We start from the raw sequence: 24,653 nt of genomic DNA, 5'->3' as shown, positions 1-24,653 counted from the left end.
CTAACACCTGTGCTGTTGTAGTCACAGCTTCGTGGATATTTTCCCAGAATCTGTTGACGTCACTAGATCCGGTGGCATCTTCTATCCGCTCGTCCAGCTTCTGGTGGTACTGCTCAGCAACTCCTTCAACTGAAAAACGTTGGATATTGAAACGCATTGTTCTGTTGTTTCGTGAAATCGTGACGCTGGAAAGTCGCAACTACAAGATAGTGATTCGAGTCGATGTTCGGACTTCTTAAAGACCTTACATCTTTAACATCCGAGAAATGTCGTCCGTCGACCAGCACGTGGTCTATCTGTCAGCAAGTGTCTCCACTCGGATGTTGCCAGGTGTGTTTGCGGATATTCTTACGTGTGAAGTAGGTACTGCTTATTGCCATCCCTCTGGCAGCAGCAAAGGATACAAGTCGCTGACCATTATCGTTGGTAGCGGAATGAAGGCTTTCTGTGCCAATGACAGGGCGAAAGAAACTTTCTCTTTCGATCTGCGCAGTTGCATCTCCGATGACAACCATCGTGTGTTGGGCACTCTCCGTAGGCCTTATCAAGGCTGTCATAGAACTCATCCTTCACGTTATCAGGTTTATCGTTCGTTAGATCAGCATAGATGCTGATCAGGCTATGGTTGAGGAATTTTCCCTTCATTCTCAACACGCTAATGCGGTCGCTTATCGGCTTCCACCGGATAACACGCTTCATCTGCTTCCCGATCACCATGAATCCAACTCCTCGTTCTGCTTTGTCACCGCCGCTATTGTAGATGTGGTACTTGAATGAAGTGTTCGCGATGGGGTCCACCGCCCGGAATTCACGTTCTCCAGTTCTGGGCCACCGTATTTCCTGGATTGCTGCCACACTCACGCCAACCTTCTGCAGCTTACGAGCCAGGAGCCCAGCACGTGCGGGTTCATTCAAAGTTCTCGCGTTCCAAGATCCGACTTTCCAGTCGTTGTTCTTTATTCATTGCCGGGTCTGTTGCCGTTGAATCAATCCGTTTGCTCTTCTTTGGCATTGCTTGGTAACTGCAGAATCTTCGGTAGGCTACTTAAAATAAATCGCCGAATTCGGTAAAATTTTACCGAAATCTCAACAGCAGAACTGTTCGGTAAATAATTTTACTGATTTTCGGTGATTTTGACAGTTGAACAATGGAAAAAATTACAAAAAATCTGTAAAATAATTACCGAACAGATCTGCTGTTGAGATTTCGGTAAAATTTACCGAATACTGTGAAACGAGTTAAGTGTTACCTTATCAGGGTTGCGCTACCTAAATCGCGTTGAAGGTGCTGCCTTCTCGATGCTGACACGAAGCAGCATAGTGTGCATAGTTTAGTTTAGAGTCCCTCGATAACACTCGGACGATGATCAGCCGCCCCTAACATGGGGAACAGATGCTCGATCAGATTTGCACCTCCGGAGAGAAGCAAATTCCCCCGTTGCGTTTATTAGCCGTGTTTATTAATATTGCTGTATTCTTTGCGAATGGATGAAATTCCGTTGAAAACTTTGTGCCGCCTTAAGTTTAACTAAACAGTTCGGTACTCTACAAGGAATGATGGGTAACAGGCAAATGATAACGTTCGTTTAATTGAAGGACACCGGCTTCCATCCGTCTTCATCTTGTCGCACATTGAGCCATATCGACACGACAGACAGGTGATGGAAAAATGACTAGTCACGACCTAGATTTTTTTTCCTGCTGCATCCTTTGCTATCTTGTGCCATGGTAGAAACCAGATACCATCGATTGGGACAGAGTATCTCACTTTCCATGTAAGACCTGCAGTAACCAGAATAAGTTTAAATAAAAGCATGTGATTGAAAATTAGATATCAAATTCAGATGTCTACCCTATGGATAATTCCAACGTTTTATCATACTTTTGAAATTTTAAAATAATTGCGAATGTCTTTTACTATCTGCTCAAATCGCTGTCCATAGCTGTGCAATGGACCGCGAAGCGTCGCACTTTGAGAAACAACTCGTCACACGGAACGAATGGCCAGCAAAGGTATGCAAAAACTCTAAAGCTGTTGGTCAAGATTGACGACGATGATATGCTTGCAGAGTCCGGTTTGGGTAGATGAAAAATGAAGGAATTGATGAGCAATCAGTAAAGAGAAATTGCTTAGGTGTACGGAAACGGAGCATATTTTTACCTCGATGGTAGTTGAACTTTTTTTTGACGTTGAACAGCAATCGTATGGTTTGGTGCCACGTTTGAGCTAGTAGGGACACCCGGTTCCTTCTCGGATCTCCCAAATTGCAATTAATTATCCTAATCATATTAGATGACGATTTTCAATCAAGTTTACTACTTGATTGAAAAAAAAACAGGCATCTTAAACTACACCAAGGATTTGCATGAAGCATTCAACGTTTGCATCTAACGTATTTTCCACAATCGTTTGACGCGTTCTTGATGATCTGTTTAACGTGGGTAACTAAACATACTCCTCATCGTAAGCAACTAAGAAGTTGCGTTTTTTTATTCGTTGCGCTAAACACTTCGATAGGAGCGTGCCCTTGATATCACTAGATATTGAGCATGCAGCAACTTGGACCTTGTCTCAAGCTTGTCCAGAAGCTTACAGACGCCCGTTCTTCACTAGAAAAAAAAATGCATATTCAGTTAATGAATAGAAACTTAACTACAAGGAATCCGAGTGGTACGTCGGATCCTGAGTGCTTCACGCCAAGGGTTCTTTCACAAATTACGTAATAATAAATTTGATAATTTTCGACCCCCACCCTCGCCATCGTAACACTTTTTTAAGGAAGATTGTTTCGTATGGATCGTAACGCTTGGGCTGACCTTCTCCCTCCCCCTACAGCCTGTTACGTAAATTGTAAAATTCTCCCAAGCTGTTGGTAGTGTGCCTGACACATGGAACAATAGTCAAAAGTGCTCGGAATAGTTTTGTGGTTTTTCAGTGTGACTGGTTAACAGTTGTCCTGTAGTGATACGTCCCTAGATTGTCGCATAAATCTTTTAAGGCGTTATGAGAATCGCAAGGAAGCAGCTTGTTTTTCACCAATTACTCAAAAAATTCAATTAAGCCCGAGTTGCAATCACGTCCTCTTCAATACAAAAAAAAAACAAATCGTAGTGCCGCTTTAAAATCAATCAGTAAATCGCAAAAATTGCCACTTGAAAGCGTCCAACCAATTAGTTATCCATCACTGATCTCTCTTGGTAGAGGAGAATCAGTCATCGAGTGAGACTCGGTCCCACTGCTCATTATTAGTATTCTCCAATTTAGCATAAAATTAATTAAATTCCGAAACAGTTCGTCTATAACACAGACAAACATGCATAACATATGGAGATTCCAACCATCAGATTCATCATCATAAAAACATGAATGGCAAAAGTTTTTTGTCTGACATACAATCGAATGGATGTTCGTCGGTAAAACAGTGAAACATCCCCAAGTGCTATGTCTGTTTGTATGTGCTCATACTATCGATGGCATGGCGAATAAACGAGAACAGAACGATAAAGCACAGTCAATACAAATCTAGTCGTGCAACTTTCCCATAAGCAATCGTTTCACAAAATGCAGTCGCCCCCAAAGAGATCTTGTCCTAATGAGATTTCTCAACACGTTTCCCACGCCGCCGTTTCAAACGGATGCATCACGATGTCTACGCTGAAGTACGGTATCCCTTTTTTCGGTTTGATTGTGTATTTGCATGTTCACTTTTCGACTTTTTACAGAACTGCTCATTATCATGGTGAAAGGGAGAACGGAATGCTTTATTTTAGTATGCGCACCTTCTTGCCTCGGATTGCGATGGTGATAAGGCACAGTCACTCACGTAATGAAGGAGTGACTGCGACTTTTCGTCACGTTTGGCGAATGTGCTGAATCTATCAGTGAGAACGGAAATCAAATAGCAGAGATGATTTATCATTCCAGCTACACAGTACTGCAGCATCAGTGAGCATCAGAGTGGTGTGTTCCCGTCTGTGAATAAAAACATTTCTCGTGTCGCATGAGGAACGTTGAACCATGCCTTTTGCATAAAATGGCTGCATGTGGTTTTTTAAATTGCAGAACATCGAACCATTGGCTAAATGACTGAATAAGTCTAAGACTCTAAGGCTAAACTAATTTATATAGGCATAATCCCTAGACTGGGCTGGCCCAGTCTGATGGAGACGCATGGTGTTCCAACATCTAGTTGCAATAATCTAGCTATTTGCACCGTTCCTCGTCCAGCTCTTATACAGATTTTGGTTAGTTAGTACAGATACAGATTTTAGTTAGTTAGTGCTGGTTGAGTGTACAACTATTGTAGACAAAAATCTGTATATTTCTGTCACAATTTATCAAGGACTGTACCTGATGGTGGCTTCTAGACAAGACAGATTAGACCGATTGGACGATCAATGAAAAAAAAATCACAATTAACACTACACGGACAAAAAATGGTTAACATTGAACCAAAAAATCAGATTGTTGTTTTCAAATATTATATTATACACACATATTATAGAAAACATGTCGAAATTTATTGTTTCAGCCAGCTATGCTGATATAATATAAATAACGAACTAATGTTATTTCAACAATACTTATTCGAAACGATTTAATTATAACATTTGAAAAAGAACCTCAGGATGTTTTGTGGACAAATTTCAACATTAAATATTGCGGTAATTGATGTGCATTTATTTAGCTTAACAAATGCCACTTAGTATATGTAATGCAATTTAATCGCCGAAGGATTATATTTTGACGTAAAACTCATCTGATTGTGAAGCTGTTTTCTTGCATTTCACGCACGATAATGGTAGCAGACGCAGTTTAATCACTATACTGATTTGACATTTGGCTTGGTTTGTTATCCTATATTTCCGTCTTATTTCAGAATAAATGGGGATGAAATATCACCTCACCTTGAGCATGGTCTCGTCTTGTAGTTACACACCGCATATTTTCCATATATGGAAACAGCAGATGATGAAACATACCCAGATAATCATTAGCACTATTCATGCGTTAGCATTATAGGCGTTATCACGTACGGCGAATTTGAATATGTACCATCGGTGTTCGGTTATCTACCATTTGTTTCCATTAAAACAATTGAGTTTTTCGAAATGTTCTGCTTGATTTAGATGTCAACAATTGTGGAACTTTGAAATCCTGTAACAAAATAATATACCAGCGATCAGTAGTATTATATTTGCCATTTTTCAAGGTTTGTATTTTATTTATTGTCATTAAATGGAAATATTATTTTAAACTAATTGGCTTTTGCTTATTACAGGGCATGGAACATCACTCAGAGGAAAGGAAGGAAGGGTAGAATAATGTCACGAACTAAATAAAACGCTGGAGGCCCTAAGAGACACTCGTGTGATAGGTCCAAGGATAGGTCACTTCGAAACAGGTAAGCAAATTATTTCATTGGTATTCTAATTTATATATTAGGGTGGCTCAAATTAGTATGGGAAAAACTTTTTTCAATTTTTTTGATGGGCCGCCCTCTTATTTGGTTCTATTTGATGCCCTGATGCTCTGGACAAAATTTCAGCCAAATCGGTCAATGTTTGGGCAGTGCTAAACTCGTTGGAAGTTTATATGGAAAAATGTATGCAGAAACATCCAAAAACAGTAAATTGCAGCTGGACTACACAACTTACGATGAAGAACTATGATACTTATTCAGATCTTGGAGAATTTAATACAGAATGTTATGCAGAAAACCGCGAGAAGATTCGAGTTTGCCCGGCTAAGTTATTAGCATTTCTCTGCAGTGGGGTTTGAGCAAATTTCGTTTCTTTTACCTTTGAAAAGAAATAAATTCACCCCTACAACACTCCAGTAAAATGCTAATATCTTTGCTTAGCTTTAGCTTAGCTTAGCTTTGACTGACTACACATATCTATGGTTGCTACTCCGTGATTGACCAGAATCAGTGAAATTGCACAAAGAATCAACTGAATGATTGACTGGGATTGTTCAAGCATTCTCAGTGTGCAAGTTTCAGTGACTCTAAAATTCAAATGATCAATAACGGCGCCGGCCACGTCCTTGTAGTCAGTTAGGAAGAAGGAAGGAATATTAGTAGGTGGTTTTTGCTATTTGAAGACCGTGTTTACCTCTGCGTCTCCACAAAAACCACAGGAAGGATTATCAGTTAATTGGTAGGCATCGTTGGATCTGGATTCACTCTGATAAGCGATACGACCGTGTCATTCTTTATACACAGTGATTTTACCTAGCCATGAATCGGGCGCGAAAAGTAGTACAAACTAACTACCGGCCTACCGGGCGCGCAATGCAGAACACAATATTTCGTCCGATCGTGCCATCGTTCTGCTGTCCGAAACAAGAGAAATCTCACACTAAACTGATTTTTATTACCGGCCGCGCAATGCAGAACACAATATTTCGTCCGATCGTGCCATCGTTCTGCTGTCCGAAACAAGAGAAATCTCGCACTGAACTGATTTTTATTACCGGCCGCGCAAAGCAGAACACAATATTTCGTCCGATCGCGCCATCGTTCTGCTGTCCGAAACAAGAGAAATCTCGCACTGAACTGATTTTTATTACCGGCCGCGCAAAGCAGAACACAATATTTCGTCCGATCGCGCCATCGTTCTGCTGCCCGAAACAAGAGAAATCTCGCACTGAACTGATTTTTATTATCGGCCGCGCAAAGCAGAACACAATATTTCGTCCGATCGCACCATCGTTCTGCTGTCCGAAACAAGAGAAATCTCGCACTGAACTGATTTTTATTACCGGCCGCGCAAAGCAGAACACAATATTTCGTCCGATCGCGCCATCGTTCTGCTGCCCGAAACAAGAGAAATCTCGCACTGAACTGATTTTTATTACCGGCCGCGCAAAGCAGAACACAATATTTCGTCCGATCGCGCCATCGTTCTGCTGTCCGAAACAAGAGAAATCTCGCACTGAACTGATTTTTATTACCGGCCGCGCAAAGCAGAACACAATATTTCGTCCGATCGCGCCATCGTTCTGCTGTCCGAAACAAGAGAAATCTCGCACTCTCCAGTAAAATGCTAATATCTTTGCCTAATAACTCTAATCTTCTCGCGGTTTTCAGCATAACATTCTGTATTTTATTTTACAAGAACTGAATGAGTATCATGGTTCTAGATCTTAAATTGTGCCGTCCAACTGCAAATCACTGTTTTTGGATGTTTCTGCATACATTTTTCCATATAAACTTCCAACGAGTTTAGCACTGCCCAAACGTTGACCGATTTGGCTAAAATTTTGTCCAGAGCATCAGGGCATCAAATAGAGCCGAATAAGAGGGCGGCCCATCAAAAAATTTGAAAAAGTGTTTTTTGAGCCACCTTATTATATATACTTAAAAAGATTTGGTTTCAGATCTGACGTTGATTCCCTCGTACTGTGAAATGCTGACGCTGAAAATCAAATATGGGCTTGTCTTTCATTGGATTCCTTGCTGGATCTGTGCTTCGTCGGCGGTCGTTACATCGCTCCATTTATTTCCACTGCACCTGTTCCTTTGGTCAAGGCTGCCCATCACCATCCATCTCTAGGCTAGACCGGCAATTACACAACATAATCGGGAAGTATAGAACCAGCAAATGTCACTTTTATACTATTAGAATGTTCATATTTAGTTTCTTTGTCAGAGTATTTTAATTTAGTCAAACGATTGAAGTCTAATATTGTTACCGGTTTAAAGGTTTTATTTTTGAAAACTCTTGAGCCATTATTTATAACATCAACATAATCAAAAAATTCGTCATAAATAATTCCGTTATTTTCCATGAGTCAATAGGAGCGTATGCACGATATGAATTGAAAAATAATTTCGAACTCTACAAATTAATGGCATCATCGCGAGAAAAAAAGAAAACCCGCAATTTATCAAAGGATTTTTTTTTAATTTCTTTAACGGACGTATATAGTTTATAGACTTCAGATGAAATTAACAAAACATTTATGGGTTCTTTCTTTTTACGGAAATAAACCACAAATGGTCCAGAAAAGGTTGAAGGATAAATTTTGATTCTAAAAGGTTTAGATGAAGAAAAAGTAGTTGAAGAATTTTCCTCAGCTGAATTAGTTTCTTCCCCATCGGTCTCCATAACGGAGAATTAGGAGGAATGTTGAAAACAAAAAACAAAGCAAATAAACAATATAGAAAATACTACGGAAAAAGTAAAGAAATAAAAAAAATAAAATTATACTTCCATTTCCTGGGAGAAAACTTTCTGATCCTGAAGAGCCTTCAATAAACTTCAATATTAAAAGCAACTCCTACCGCATCCACACAGAGATTCTTTATTTGAAAATCGGCGCCAAAATCTGAAAATACCTATGTAGAAAGAAAAAAATACAAGCGCAGAAAAAACCGTCTAACCTGGTCAAGGCCTACTTACCAAGTATGAGTATTATAATTATACTTATTTGGGAAATATTTGGCTTCGCAGTCTTGCTAATTTCCACCATTGCTTAGTCCAGCAAGTCCAGATACCGAATTTCGGATAGCAACAAATCGTCCAAATTGTCCGATGCAGAATTCTTTCGGACCAAATTTGAACCATTTGACATTGCACGTTGCACTGAAACATATTTGACCAACACACCAAATTTTTCTCGCTGAAAACCAGCAAAATTTTGCTGGATTTTGCCGAGCTGTAAAACCAGCAATTCATCCAGCAAAATTTACTTTGCTGTTGTTACAGCAAACATAACAATCATAAAAATGACAGATACTCAACTGTATTTTCAGCAATGTCGATAATGGTTTGCTGGACCAATTTTTATTTATCAATTCATGTGAAATCGGTAAAAAAAAACAGTTAACAGCTTATTTCAACTTTACGATGAAATCATTCACGGTAGTGGATGGCTTAGTTATGTTCAAAATAGCCCCCGTAAAAAATGAGAAAAAGTTAGCATGTGCGGCATCAAATTTACAGTTGAAAAAGTAATGTGTCCTAAAATTAATGTTAATGTTCCGAACGCTTCCTCAATTTCGGAGTCTACCGAAAAAAAACGTTTTCCAATACGGATAAAACAAACTCCTTCACAGTACAGTTGGGCTTCAATGATCAACACCGGATTTGTGCTGCTCCGATAGCCCTATGTATACTGCTCGACATCATCCTCCGGCTATAACAAAAAGTAGTGTTTAATATAATGATAACAATAATGTACATACATCAAAAGCCATTTACATTTATCCATTCAATGATGCCTTCCAGGAGGTTTGCAATTTTTTGCGATCCTTTATTGACCCTTTTAACGCCTCGGGATGGATTTTTATCCTTTATGATCAGCAATGTTCGTATGAATTCTAGAATGTTTAATAATGGTATGGTAGGTTTAATGTTCAAGAAAGGTATGGTAGGTAGTAAATGAAATCATTTCTTACTAGTGTTCACAGTTGAGTGCAGGTCGTTGAAATTGTTCAGGACCTTCTCTTGAAGAGCACTCCACTGGCCCCAGTTGGCAATGACTGCTGAAAACATTTCATTGAATTCCAAGTTTATCTAGAATGAATACAAAAACAAGTTCAAATATGAATGAAGCGCTTGATTAGTTCAATAAGATTGGAGTTTTTAAACATGCCCAACATGGGATATATAATACTAATGACACACACGTGGTATCTGTACCATGGTACAAGAAAATTGGAAAGATTGCCATACCTATTTATTAAAGAAAGTCTTGGAATTATTTTCTTATCGCCATGGCACAGGTACGAATAGTATATACCAGGTATGTACTTAGTACATATTATAAATTTATTGAAAATAAGTAAAACAGTGTTTCAGGCACAGACAAACAGAACATAATACTTGAGAATTTTACTTCGTAAAATATTTTACTCGTGGCGTACTATTAAAGTCTATTTGGTTCGTTAAAACGACAGGTTTTGTTAGTGCTTTGCGACTGTGAATTTGAATAGTAAATATCCTGTGTGCCACGTTTGTTTGTCTGTGCTTCCAGGAAGTTACAAAATACGAAATAGTTACCAATTGTCCATTAAATGACGTCGACAAAGGAAATTGTTCCATTATGATTTCTATTAAATCTCCTGGATTCTCCTTACTTCGTAATGCAAATTCGCGCCTCAAATGTTTTCATCCAGCCAGACTTAATTATCTCGAACGACGCTTCTGACGGAACGATGAACTTTAATTTGGCAATCTGAAAAGCAAAATTTATTAAATTAATAGTTCGACAAAAAATACAGGAGATCATACCACATCATTTAACTGATCGTCGGTTAAATCACTAACGATGGTGTCCACAGTTTCAATGGCAACATTTCCATCCTTTGTCCGTCGAATCTGCTTCTCGAATTTCTTGACCATGTACTCTATATGGTAGTTCAATTTACCGCTATGTCTTCCATGTCCGCGTCCGTGTGGATAAAACCATAGGGCCTAAAAAGAATGGAAACATAAATTAGGAACGTATTTATTATATCAAAGGGAATGAACATTTTTATTCAAGCTGTAAGGGAAGATCCATTAATTAGGTAACGCAAGTATGGGCCATTTTCAACCCCCCTCCCATATATGTCGCACTTTTTGTATGAATCATTTAAATGTTTTGTATGAATTGTCACACTTCGGGCAATCCCTTCCAAGCGTTACGTAGTTTATGGATGGTCCCTAATCCAATTGATCAATTTCTAACATTGTTCGTTAACAATAATATGCTACGATTATTTCTGACATATTATTATTTTTTCGATTATTTCATACGTGAAACAAAATTAGACATCACTAGTTAAAGTATTGACTAGTTGGTTCACATCCTTGATTAACGATCCCGCATTAGTGAATAATATATTATTGGAAACAAGAAAACAAGCGAGAACACAAGCAATAAAAATAGAAAACGTACCTGTGGCACTTCAGCGCTGTTCGATCTCAAAACATCATATTTATTGACCAGAGATATTGCAACATTGTTTTTATGATGAGCACTTGGATGGCTGTGAATGAGACAAGTAAGTTCATAAATTTATGTTTTTTCCTGGTTTTGTTTGATTATGCCTACATTGATGCCGTGCCGGCGCGCCGCGGCCTATAGGGCACTGCACGGAATAATTTGTCTCTTTTTCGCTGCAAAGAAATTAGAAAACAACAAGGCCAGTAAACGTCAAAATGTATGAGGAACGAAAGAGAAAGAGATGTTCCCGTGCAGTGCCCTATAGGGTGAAGCCAGAATAAACGAGACTTGTGATATGACGAATGTAAAGGATTGTTAAAGGCTGTCGCGTTACACAGCGCGTCGCGTTTACTCTGACTAACGCTTAGTATTTAATACATTGCCTTATGCTACGTTTAGACAAGGCAAGTGAATTGAACGTCTTCATACCATCATTCAACTCACTTGAACGAAAACAAAATTAAACAAGTCAATTGAATTCAACTGAGTTGTTCAACTCTCTTACCCTGTCTAAACGTAGCATTATGGCAACAAAAACTGCCAGGAGAGTGCGGATGCTTATAGACTACTTCAAGTTTGTGGTTTCAACTTTTAAGCTGTTGTCTTATTCCATGTGTATTGGATATAAAATTGATCAAGTTAGTAATATATTTAGTGATAGACATCAGATTAATGAACAATTCATTGAATGTAAATATATTTTTTGTTATAGCATTAAGTATTAACATTTGTAGTTTTTAAGTGCAAATAAATTTGGAGAATAACTTAAGTAAGATTTTGATAATGCTAAAACCAATGAGTATCCCATATTTACACATGGAATAGTCACATAAGTAGAAAGCAAGCAAGCATAATAATTGTGAATTATGTTTGATTTCAATTTACTTACTATCCAAATCTGTTGATGAGATAGTCACTTAAGATGGTTGTGATCGCTTTGATTAATTTGCTGTCGACAGATTTTTGTTCATGTAGTTTTTCGATAATATTTCTTCCTTCTGGTGTCTGTTGGAATAAGCAGTCAATATCAAATTCCTGAAAAAGAATTTTAGTAGTCATATTATATTTAGTACTTCACTGCTGTATTTATAATTAGTAATAAAATTACCTTTTCCAATGAAATTCCCATTTCGTCTTCATACTCGATGTATTCATATTCCTCGTAATCTCCGTTATCGATGTGTTCTTTTGTAGTATGCTTTGAGTAATTGGCAATTTGCCCCTGAATTTTTTGAATTTTTTTCCTCTGTCCAGTGTTTAGGTTTAAACGATTAAAATCCATCTCATTTAGCTGTGAAAATGTTTCTATATCGACGATATCTTCTCGAACTGTTAAAAAGTTGTTTCAATCGTTGATTACAAAATATTAATAATCATTGTTGTATATTCTTAGCGATATGTAATTGATGATATTATTATACGTTTTCCAAAACGCGAATGTAGTGTGACAATGTATGTTTTCCAGTGTAACTAGCACTTCTTGTCTGGTACTTTCGACTTGGTAGGCTTGCAGAACATCATCAAAATTAATTGTTTCCCACAATATAAGCAGCATCTTAGGTTTGTCGTTTGTTACAACAATTTCCTGTACCTCCCCAAAAGTAGGGAACCCAATCATGTTGGATGTCTTAAGTGATACGACGCAATTAACGCGAAATTGGACCCCATTGAACACTATTTCTTTTGGAGAAAAGCATCTGTCTTCTGGATTACAAACCAACATGGAAGCTGATTTCAAATTTTTCATCAAACACATTTTTCCAGATTGGAAAGTTAATGAGTTTTTGAAAGGACGCTCTGCAATACTGATAACTTGCGCAAACAGTTGTCGTTTAGCCAAGCTGAGACACACATTTTTGAAATTTTGTGCTACGTTCATTTGTGTTTTAATATTCTTGTTTTTTTGTTCAAAAACGCGACAATCGTACTGTTGCAATGGTCCCATTTCTTTGATGCATTGTGGGTAATGATACAGATGGTGTAATTTGTTCGGTCGTCGTTTGAACAAACAAAAAAACATGTTGTAAAATATTTTGATCTCAATTTCAAGTTCCGCAAGTAGAAAATCCGGCACTGTTGGCGAACACGATATGCGAGTTATATTGATAAGGCAACTAATCAGAGGCATATATGGGCAATCATCTGTTACCTTGTGTTTGAAAAGAAACGGAAAAGCTCCTAGAAAAAGAAGATATTGAGACGCCGTTTGTCGCATTCTGTGAGTTTTTGGTTGAAGCAGCATTTGCGCTGTTATGTTGGATGATGGCTTATTTTTACAACCGCGGTAGCCATAATTAAAAGTTGCTAGTCGATGGTTGATAAAATCTATAGTAAATCCAAGATTCTTGTCCTTATAGTATCGAGAAAGAACTAGCTGTATCGTGATTGGTATCACCCCTTCGGCCAGATCATGCATGGTATCGAATGAATGGTTTTTAGTTATGTGAAAAACTTTAAGCTCATTTAAGATGCATCCTGCTGGTTTCAGTCCGCATTCTGTTGGTGAAATTTTCTTTCGCCGAAGAAGATCAAGATTAGTATTGTACCATTGCTCATCACGTGGTGGGTATGTGTTCATGGTTGGATCTTCATGGAATTCAGGTCTGGTTATGGTACACTCTCGACAGAACATATTGGCGGAAGGTCCCAATAAACTGAACAGCTCGTGAACGGCTAATGTATCGCCAGCTATAGCAACGACCGCTCCGCGCATGAAGTACTCCTCTTGACCATAATATACCTTCAAACCAACTTCTAGTTTTTTTAAATCGACGATGAGCGTTGCTAGGATTCTGTTTTAGCCATAACGTTTGGCATCTGCAGACTTCGCATATATCAATGGGAATACCGATCTCGTCGAAGAATTAAACTGTGTGGGTAGGTTTTGCACTTTGAAATATAAAGCAGCAATCTTTTGTTTTCCTGATCTGGAGCTCAATGCGTTACATGGCTCAACGTCGTCCTCATAAATGATTAATCTCAAAGCATCCGGATATTTCTCAAAGTAAGCACTATTCCTATAGGCGTATCCGTCTGTATAGCTTGCATATATTGGAGGAATGCCAGGTTCACGGAGAGTTTCATCTTGCTTTGACAAAACATTACGATTTTCAGGAAATCTCAGAGCCAGTTTTAACGATTCAATAATAGAGATGTATTGAAAAGTATCATTAATCTGAAAAAGATATAAAAAATAAGTTATTACTATTTTTACTATGGTTATATTTAAAATATCCTTACCTTAACGGTAGCTTCTTTTCCTTTCACAAAACGTTTCCCTTCCCGTTCTTTCAGCATAATGGTTCTTGTCTCCGGAATTGATCCAACTGTTTTGTTTAGATAAGCTTGTTGTTTCACTGGCGTAGAAACCTCGTTAAAAATGTTGTCTATTACAAGGTTGTTCTGCAGTTTGATAACTTGTTCTGATCTGATTCGATGTGAGTAGCAAATTGGTCAAGGAATGCCGTCACCGTGTGTGATACATATTCGTTTATTTGACCTATTATCGCTTCACAGAAGGACAGAATTTGGCTGGTTTTAGTTTCAGTTAGGGAAATGTCAGCTTTCATACGGCACACGGAAATAGCAACAAACTGGCGCAATGACTCCAAACGAGTTATTTCCGGTTCGTATTCTTCAGGTTCTATACAAGGGCCAGTGCTAGCTTCTTCGTCGTATGCTTCGTAGGCTTCCACATTTCCTTGTGAAACTCGCTTTGAGGGGCTTGGCTCTGATAAGCTAGGGAGGGGATGTTTTGTTATAAGATGATGTTTCAGATTGGAAAACTTCCTGTAGCTCATCTTACACCCGGGTTTCATGCAAGTGTAATGTACCAAAAGATATTTTAGTTTACTAGATAAAGATTGTCGCTGTCGTCGCTGTCCGGAACATCTTTTGCTGGCGAGGATAGGGGAGCTAAATGTCAAAGAAGGAAAATCCATACGATTTGACAGGTATGTACCACACATGTTTCGGACAGCAGAACAAAGGGAACCGAAGCGACAATCTTTATCTAGTAACTAAAATATCTTTTAATGTACCAGATTTTTATTGAAGTCTTTTCTGTCGCTGTGATAATTAATATGTCGCCGCAAACCGTCAACATATCCTTCCACAAGCCGTTTGCAAAAAAGCACTTTAATGTGTCGGCCATTTTCTCGCCCTGCTGCCTAATACCTGCTAAGAAAATGCGATTAATACTTTACTTACCAAACAATTCTTCGAGATCACAGTTCTCAAATTTCAACGTCTGGACAATAGACTGCAGTTCAGGCTCCATTTTAAATGTTTCAAATTTAAAGAAATAGCTGCATACACGTGAACTTTTGGAATCGTAGAAAATATGGCGGACGTGCTATTTTCGCGAATGTTTATTTCTTCCCGTGACTTGAATTTGACAGATGAACGAACACGCTTGCTGGATTTCCAGCAATAATATGACTATTGCTGATTTTCAGTAAATTCTATGAACGTTTACTGGATTTCAGCAAACAACTGTATTGCTGGTTTATAACCAGCAAACTGTTTTGCTGGAACAAGATATGAAATTTTGGTGTGAAGAAACTTCAACAAATCGACCCCTTGAAAAAGGCCCTAAGTGGACCTAAACGCAGGGAAAAGATTAAAAATATAGTTTTCAATTCCCTCCAAGACTGCGAAGCCAAATATTTCCCAAATAAGTCTAATACTACAGTCGAGCGAAAAAGAAAATTATAATTATAATAGTAATAATAATTATTATTATTTTACAGAGTTTTGGCACTTCCCCAGCAAGCGTGCTGGTATTTTTCACCTACCCCGGGCAATCTGGATGCCAAAGGGGATTAGGCTCTGTGGATCTCATTCGCCGGTTGACTTAAAATCCTATAATAAACGTTTGCACCGGATGTATTAGTTATGGTGGGTCAGGAACCATCTTACAATACTGCAAGTTCTCCAGGTGCCAGCAAAGTCGTGGTACTTCGTTATCTTGTTGGAGAATGTTGTTTGGACATTATGGTCTAGCGGTACAGCAATGTCGATGAGGGTTACCCGCTTCATCCTTTTGTCGTAGACCGCAATATCGGGCCGATTGGCACGAATGAGGACATCCGTTATGATCTCGCGATCCCAGTATGTATGTATCGGCCTTATTTGACTCTAAAACATTGAACAAAATTTATATTTTTCCGCGGATTTGTTTTATTCGTTTTTTTCCGCGGAAAAAAAATATTAATTTCGTTTCGTTTCGCAAAATTTCGAATCAAATGGACCTCGATTTCGTTTCGTTCCGAAGTCTCGGAAATAAATCTGAATTTCGTTTCGTTTCGAATCAACAATAACATTTCTAATTTTGTTTCGTTTCGTTTCGTCAGGAAAAAATGTGTTATCGCATACCCTTAGTTTGTGCATATGAGGCATGCATTTTTGTCAAATTTTCTTCCTCAACCGACTTCAATTGAGTGTAAGAAAAAGCTGCTACGGACAATATGAGCCGGCCACGCTCTTACAGTCAATTTAGGATAAGGAGAGGAAAATGAGTTTGACACTCATCATTTTAAGAGACTGAGGAATGCTCTGCATCTCCGTGGCGTCACAGGAAAGAAATCGTTAATTTGTTAAAAAAGTAATTCATGTGAAGCCACCTTGGTAAGCAACTAAATATTTATTGTAAACGAAGTTATTTTGAAAACTCGAAGACGAAAACCGTGTTTCAAATCAATCCAACGCAAAATCAATGCGCTTCGTTTAATAATAATGTTTTTCTTAGCGGTGGCTCTTAAGGCCTAGTTATGCGCATAAATCTGGTTTGAGGCGTAAGAGGTTAAGAAGTCAGCCTTTAATAAGAAAGAGGCATTCTAAAATACGTCACAAGGGCCCTAGGAATCCACGCCACGGTTTTGCCTCTTTGACAAAGTTGGATGTACTGATCAGATTCATACAGTAGACGTTCGGTAACTGCAAGTCATTCTACTGCAATGATTTCAAGTGCGATTCGATAGTTGTAACAGTTTTGCAATTATCGGACCGCTAAACTTCAAAACTGCATTGCGCTGCACAATCAGATGCACTTTTATTTCATCTGACGTCGATTGGCAACCGTTTGATGTCTAAAATACGTCGAAAGGCATTCGCTAACTGAAAAGTTAACATGTTGTAGCTATCGAACGACTACTGTTGATTAAAATAGAAACTCTCCCTAATTAATTAGAAATTTTCCATAAAAAAAAATAGGAAATTGCCAATTAAGAAATCAGGGTATGAGTAATAAATAAATATAAAATTTCCACAAAAAAACAGAATAGCACTTTTAAAAGCAAAAATGGCAATTATGAAAGGAGAGTTTTCCATGAAGATATCAAAATGTTCCACGAAAAAATACAAATTTCAATAAATAAATCAATATTAGTAATAAACAATTACAAAATTTTCCACAAAATAAATATTTCTTCCATAAATAATAAAAAAAAATCCACAAAATAATCAAGAAAAAACAAAAAAAATAAAGAAATATAAAAAATCAATTAAACTGAGCCTGAGATTTTTTATGGAAAATTTCTTATTCAACATAAATTTTGCTGTCGTATATGATTACATTTACACCCTGACTTAAACATTGAGTCGGATTACCTTGGAAAAAAAGTAGGATAGAATTGTAAGAATTTTTTTTCTGCTGGACATTTCTAACAAAACACTGCAGTGATGAACTCTAATTATAAGAAAAATCACTTCAATAGAGTTAAAAAAAATAACAAAACACTGAAGACGTTTTATAGAAGAAAACCTAATACGTATTTGTCGACTCAGAAAGCGTTATTAGAAAAATTTGTATAAAATTAAAAAATTTGAAAACACCTTTATGATTTTGTTCAGCGGCGCAGCCAAATTTGATAAATCATGACCGTGCGTACGAGGCAGTATGGTTTAAGTCTAAATTTGTTTCGAAATTCCGCGGAATTCCGTTAAATTTTGTTAAAAGCTAGTTTTTTTCTAGCGAAATATTTTTAATTTTACGAAACGAAACGAAATCAAGAAATAAGATTTCGCCATGCTCAAATTTAGTTTCGAACCACCTGAACCAAAAACAAAATAAGCCATGTTGGAGCAATTAGGAAACTCCAGAAGCGCATGGCAAACCTGCTAGAATCCGTGGGTCTTCTGGAAATGTTCCTGAAAAAATATAAACCGGAAGAACACGGAGGTCAGGTTCAGGATCGGCTAGCGAAGCTGTAGGAGTTTTTCAAAGAATTTTTCGACGTCACTGCTGGGAGTCTTATTCGTCGAAGAAAAAGGCGATTTCAACAAAGGAAGAGCGATTTTTGTTCGAAAATTAGTATTATTCCTTGAAGGTCGCCCTACATTCAAAGCTGTCAAATTCTACTACTCTCGTTGCCCTACCCTAAAATCATATTGCTAAAATTTACTGGTGAGCCAGAGGACTGGGTGTCTTTTCGGGACAGCTTCAATGCAGGAGTTGCAAGTAGAAGGGAATAGGCGAGGTCGATAAGCTGCAATATTTGAAGGGTCTAGTGCAAGGTGATGCAGCTCACCAGCGCACAACTTTATTGAAAGTGATTAAAGAAAATATAGTTGCATAGATTTGTTAAATATACAAATCTGTGATGGGATTCGGCTTTGCAGTCTCAAAATTGTTCAAACAATAATGTTTTAACTGCAGTTAAAACATTATTGTTTGAACAATTTTGAGACTGTAAAGCCTAATCCCATCACATATATTTAACAGTCGAGACACCATAGAGTTATACAAATCCAAACCAGAATCAATGAATCAGAGTTCGGAATCAAACATGGAAGGGACAGTAAACTTTCGATAACGGCAAGCAATTTAATTGAATGCCATTTTTATTTATCGCATCTCGCGTCAACTGATGGAAGTTTGACATCTAAAATGTATATTGCAGTTATCGAACGGCTAATTTGAATATGAGCGTGATTTAAAAAAAATGATCTTATTGTTGGGATGCGCACTTTCGCATTCCTCAAACTAGTGGACCGTTTACATATTCGCTTATTCCACGCAACAATATTCTGTCCGTTAATCAACGATGCTAGATTTGAAAACTCTGTGAAGAATAATACGTTATGCTATCAAGGCTGATGCTGTCAATTCCGGGATTCATATCATATGGTAATAAATTTCAGCAGCGTTAGATATGAAACATATTTCCCTTTATCCGGTCAGCTTGCGGCACACAAATTAATCGATTTTATATTTATTCAAGCAACCGAGCTGGAATATATTTCCGAACATTTAATTCTCCAACGAATCATTATCAATACGTTGTACTAATTCACTTGCGGCATCAAATACGGCTGTTCCGAATCATCATTTATATCAAAATTACATCTCAGATCCAATTTCCGTCTCTCTGGTCGCAGCACCGACTGCATGTGCAAAAGGACCCCACAGCATTCGATGCAAATCGAGCTGCTTTGAACATTTTGATCAGCATCGATGCAGCTACTTTCCTAGTCTCACTCCACTTTGATTTCCCTCCTGATCACCAATTGCTGGACCGTTTCCGATGAGACACCACGCGGGATCGGGGTGCCGATACATGTCGTTTGATGGCTTTGACTCCGGATCAGCTAACCGAGTCCGACACCGGTCGGCGTCGTCGTTGTCGGTCGGGGCCGGATGTTGCGATACGGCAGATGATGCTGCAGGCTCGATGGAACTGAACCCGAGCCTGAACCAGGAATGGTGCAGCGACCACTTACTTCTCGCTAGTCGTGAATGTGAAATTTCATAATGATGACGACGACCGGACCGGATGGAATGGGCGCGGCGCTGCTCGTTATGAAATCGAGATGGCTTCTCTGGGCATCCGGCTAAACGACTGCCAACGGTCCTGTCTATTTGGCCCTGTGTTACACACGGTATGCAAATCGTGACTCCGGCTGCCATATTACGTGCAGGCATATTTCTATAGCTCGGCATTGTTTCGCTGCACGGTGGTATATGATAACAATAATCCGTGGATTTTGGTTCGTGGTCGTAGGATGCTTATGTGCGGGGATTTTTCACTGGAAATCAGCGAGGCTGCTGCTGGATCCCGTCCTCCAGGGATAGATCCAAGGCAAAGTGAAAAGTTGAACTAAGAGGACAATGGGATGGATATTTGCGCTTTGGATCAGACGAGGACCCTAATGGGCAATTGAATTGAACGATGACATGTTTTTCCGAGGATTTTCACGCATTAAGTCATAGGCATGGGGTGGTTAATATCAGACCGCTGGACCTGAACTTGGGTAGATATGAAGGTTTGATGCAATCAATTTGGCGCCAAACGTAATGAGGAATGGGAATTCAGCTGATTCAATTGCATTGTTTGATTTCTATTACACCCTTAGCTCACTCATATTCGGAAATTTAGCTTTCATAATTGGATTTATCGTTGGGATACGCTTATTTGTCCGATATTTGCTTGGATAAATAAATAATACACAGTGTAAATGTGACACTTATGCGCATAACGGCAATATGTGTTGGTCAGCCCTCATTGTACTCTTGTGCTGTGCGGTTCTATTTTTTTTTTTGCTGGAAGTAGTTTTAATACCAAAGATAATTGAATACCAAAGCTATTTTAATTTCAACAGTGCTTCGGTGCTATTAATGTCCAGTCCTTTGATCCCGTAACGATCCTTGTTTGTACCTGTGCTTTCGTTTAACGGTGGACCTGTTTGCGGAAGTAAAATTCCTACAAAGAAGCACAGCTTCAAGACCGTCCTGCCCTGGATGTCTTTATTGGGGGGTTGGGTATCTAATGTCGAATTCGTTTTTAAACCTGGGTCAGTGCCAACCCGAACCCTGAATAAAAAAACATTTTTAGTTCCAACTGTCATTGGATATGTTGGTGTGCGTAGCATCGTGTTTGTTTTGATTCGAAACATATGATCCAGGACATCCAGTGCACTGGCACTGGTAGTGCGTTGGCGTTGACTAATCAGATCATGATAAATAAATATGTTTAAGTGCGTGAATTGATTTTTGCGAATAGTGGAATTTACTTTTGGGTGGATATAAATAGGGAAACTGCTCCTGGAATTCATTTCATGGCTCCGATATTCATCCCATCAAAAACAAAGCAATGGAAAGGAATTTGGATTGTTTATTATTTCTGTGATTTTTCTCAGCAGTGAGCACGCATGTTGACAAAAAGAGGCGACGAAATTGGTGCTGCATTTATTTGTTTCCCGATGAGATGAATATACGTTCAGTGAGATGGAGATCGGAACAGTTCCCCTATTTAATTATATTCAATAATCCCGTGCACATTCTTATACCAAGAATTCGGTATAGAATTCATGTAAAAGAGATTTTCTATTCTACAAAAAATCATCTATTTATGCAAAAGTTTTTTTTATCAGAGAACACTCAGAAGCATGTAATACAAATTCTCCAGGATTCGCTAATTTTTTTCCTCGCTTCCTCTCCTGATAAAGGTAGCCTCACACATCGGGAAAATTGCATTTTCAATTTTCAAGAATCTCCCGGAGGAATTGCTCAAGGTAATTCCGGGGGAATTTATGTACGAAACTTGTTTCCTGTATTCTAGAAGGATTTCCTGAAGTTATTATATTGTAGGAATTTCCAAATTAATTCCTGGAGCAACTTCCAGAGAAAATCGTGGAATAGTATTCAAAGGAATTCATCTCGAAAGGATCCATTGGAAAAAATATGGAGGAATGCCTGAAAGATATCGCCAAAAATTCAAGAAAGAATTACTGAAAGTAAATCCACAAATATATTTTTCTGACAATTCTTAGCGGATTTTGTGAACGAATTTCAAGGGGAGTTCCCAAACTACACAATTCCATCCACCGACCTAATTTAGGACACCATCTGTGAGGAAAATCTGAATGAACTTATGAATACATAACTTCCCTAACAATTATTTTTAAAACTGAATCTAGACAACAGTACCGGATTAATTTCATTTTAAACTACAATAACAAATATCACAAAATTCCAAAAAAAAAAAAGATTTTCAACGCGCATTTTATTTTAATAAACAGACAGTTTCGTTTCTCCCTTCTGCTTGTTTATTCCGCCCAGTCCCACCCACCCACGTGGTTTTGACAGTTGTAGTACAGTTGTATTGGTGAACCCGGTACGAAACCGTGAAACAACACAGTGCGAACCCGACAGCTTTGGGGTTGGAACTAGTGCGAACCTAGTTCCAACCTGAGCGAATAAAAAACACTTTGACAGCACTTAGGTTGGAACTGGTTCCAACCTAGGTTGGAACTTTTTAAAAACGAATTCGACATAACTTAGCAATATCCCCAAGTCAGCCATCTTGGATTTTTGTATGGAATTTATGCTCTTTTTTTACGTTTTAAAATGAAAATTAATGTTTCCCCCTGCGCTGGTTATTCCCATCTACTGACGAAGTCGTTTAACCTATACATACGAAAAGGCCTTGGTCCTGTCTAAGCGCGGAAATAATCGAAGGCTGCTAGAAATTTCAGATATTCTTTCTCACTCTAAAAGGACATTAGGGCACATTGGCCTAAAATGCCGCGGTTGAGCACATTTATCGTTATATTGTCTATCCGGAACAAAGTTAGTTCGCTTTTTATACCAAAGTTGGATTTGTCTCCAGATACTAGCAACTCATCCAACTTCGAAAGTAATGCGCTGGATTGCCCAAAAGATGCGCTAAACAACGCATCAATTTGTTCGACAGATGAAACTTCGGAAGAAGTTCGGTTCGGAAGTCCCGACTTCCGAATTCTAATTTGGTGCTACGCCGACAATAAATCTTCATAAATTCTCAGGTGAATGTTTTTTCAGCCCACTTGGGACGCGCGATTGTTGATTTCGAACATATTGCGCATAAATCCCAAAATTTTATTCCCACCTTTGGGTTTCCGCGCTGAGCACTCATCATCGGTGGTCCTATGTCACCTTTGCGCACAACCCGATTGGGCTGCACCTTCGAGTTTTTTGCAAATTGAATATCTTTCGGATGCTTGATTTGTCCAATCTTCACATGTGCTTTAAGCCCCAAACGCAATACAACGGAACGGCGACGGAAACGGCAAATTTGACAGAAAATATATGGGCTAACTGTCAAATTTTCCGTTTCCGTCGCCGTTCCGTTGTATTGCGTTTGGGGCTTTACTGTTGTATATCCACAGTCAAGCGAGTGCACATTGCTCTCGATTAATAAACAATGTGCACTCGCTTGACAATAGATATACAACAGTAAAGCACATGTGAAGATTGGACAAATCAAGCATCCGAAAGATATTCAATTTGCAAAAAAGAACTAACCGCGGTGGAGGTTGGTACTCGGATTCAGATGTTTTTTTCCGCAAACGTGACCTTTAAGTGTTCTTGTTGTGTAGGGGTTATCACGTCTATCTAGAGAGTAGGAGGTTGAGGGTTCGAGTCCCTCTAAGACACGTGGATTCTTTTTCGCAAATTTCATATCAACTTGTCCATTTCGAAACATGTACTTTGCATATGCGCAGCCAAGATATTTATCAAAAAAAATCATCGTAGATTATCCTGTCGTAACCTGCGAAGCCTAGCAACTTACAGTTCCATGTTCCAAGCTTCCAATCGTTATCCTTTATTCGTCGCCTAGGTCTTTGCCATATCGAGTCGTATTGTATCGAGTCGTATTATCTTCTATGTCGTTCGTAATGGTTGTTTTCAAAGGCGGCTTATTGGGCCTGCACAAAACTCCTGTCTCGTCGGGGGGGGCGTCGTGTCAGGTCTGTTTTGCGTCCCACCTATCACCACGACATGGGCTTGTGCGCTTTGAGCGGCACACGTTCGCTTTGGCGGAGCCTACTTGCGGATATAGAGATGAGTGACGTTTAGCGCTCGCACACTAATGTGCAATTCGTCATGTGTAAAAACATGTTTGTTTTCCTTCTGCTCATAACCTCAAAAATGATCGGGTCATCACAATAATTTCAAAAGAGTCAAAAAATATATGGAAATATACTCATTTTTACCCAATCTTTGCTGAGTTGCACCATCTAGGAGTGTTTGTTTTCCTTTTATCGCCACTCACACATTCGGACGTGAGAATCTCAATGGTCCAATGCACCGAGTTCATCATTGACGTTTGAGCGGTGCGCTGTTTACTTAGGATGAATACTTTTTCATTCATCGAGTTCATGCAAGTGTTCATTTTTAGTAAACAGCGCCCAACTCAAACGTCATTGTGTTCATTCGGTGCATTGGACCATGCAGCTTTTTAGGGTCTGTCTCATTTGGAGAATTAAACTTAAAAGTGACAGTTCGAAAATTAAGAAATCACCCCGTTATAAGAATGGCTGGTGCTACCCAGCAATTCCAACAGGACATCGATGGAAAATGATTCGATATCTGTCAAAAGTAATCTTGCTCTGCGAGCAGGGTTATTTGATAATTATTGAAATGTCACTTTTAAGTTTAATTTCAGTTTAATTATCCAATTGAGACAGACCCTTATAGATGTTTAACAGAGCCCAATGTCAAACCCCACCACATCCTAGGCAGGCACCAGAACTCGCAGATGGCCTGGGGAGGGATCGTCAAGCCCTAGCTTGGACTCTACTAAGAATACTAGTCAACATTGAATTATTCCACTAAGTGTCCAGCTCATGATAGTACCGTGGACCCCCGGTAATATGACCGCTTTTAATCTGAACACTTTTTAATTTGAACCCCGTTCGTTTAAACATCGTTCAAATTAAAAATGGTTCAAAC

The 24,653-nt window shown here is 38.7% G+C and overlaps 1 long non-coding RNA gene across 2 annotated transcripts; it reads right to left on the bottom strand.

Moving 5' to 3' along the window:
- Positions 1-8,829: 8,829 nt before the first annotated feature.
- LOC134208303 (uncharacterized) lies at positions 8,830-11,889 on the bottom strand. Of its 2 annotated transcripts, none has more exons than XR_009978604.1 (7): positions 11,829-11,889; positions 10,892-10,982; positions 10,243-10,425; positions 10,012-10,186; positions 9,408-9,525; positions 9,211-9,329; positions 8,830-9,145 (listed from the first exon to the last, which is right to left on the bottom strand). It is a non-coding gene; the product is annotated as an uncharacterized LOC134208303 (long non-coding RNA). The 2 variants fall into 2 exon arrangements; XR_009978603.1 differs by lacking the exon at positions 11,829-11,889 and adding an exon at positions 11,048-11,098.
- Positions 11,890-24,653: the final 12,764 nt, after the last annotated feature.

This window comes from Armigeres subalbatus, chromosome 1 (genome assembly GCF_024139115.2).
Source record: "Armigeres subalbatus isolate Guangzhou_Male chromosome 1, GZ_Asu_2, whole genome shotgun sequence".
In the NCBI taxonomy this organism is placed as follows: Eukaryota; Metazoa; Arthropoda; class Insecta; order Diptera; family Culicidae; genus Armigeres; species Armigeres subalbatus.
This window is presented reverse-complemented; position numbering and strand designations above follow the sequence as displayed.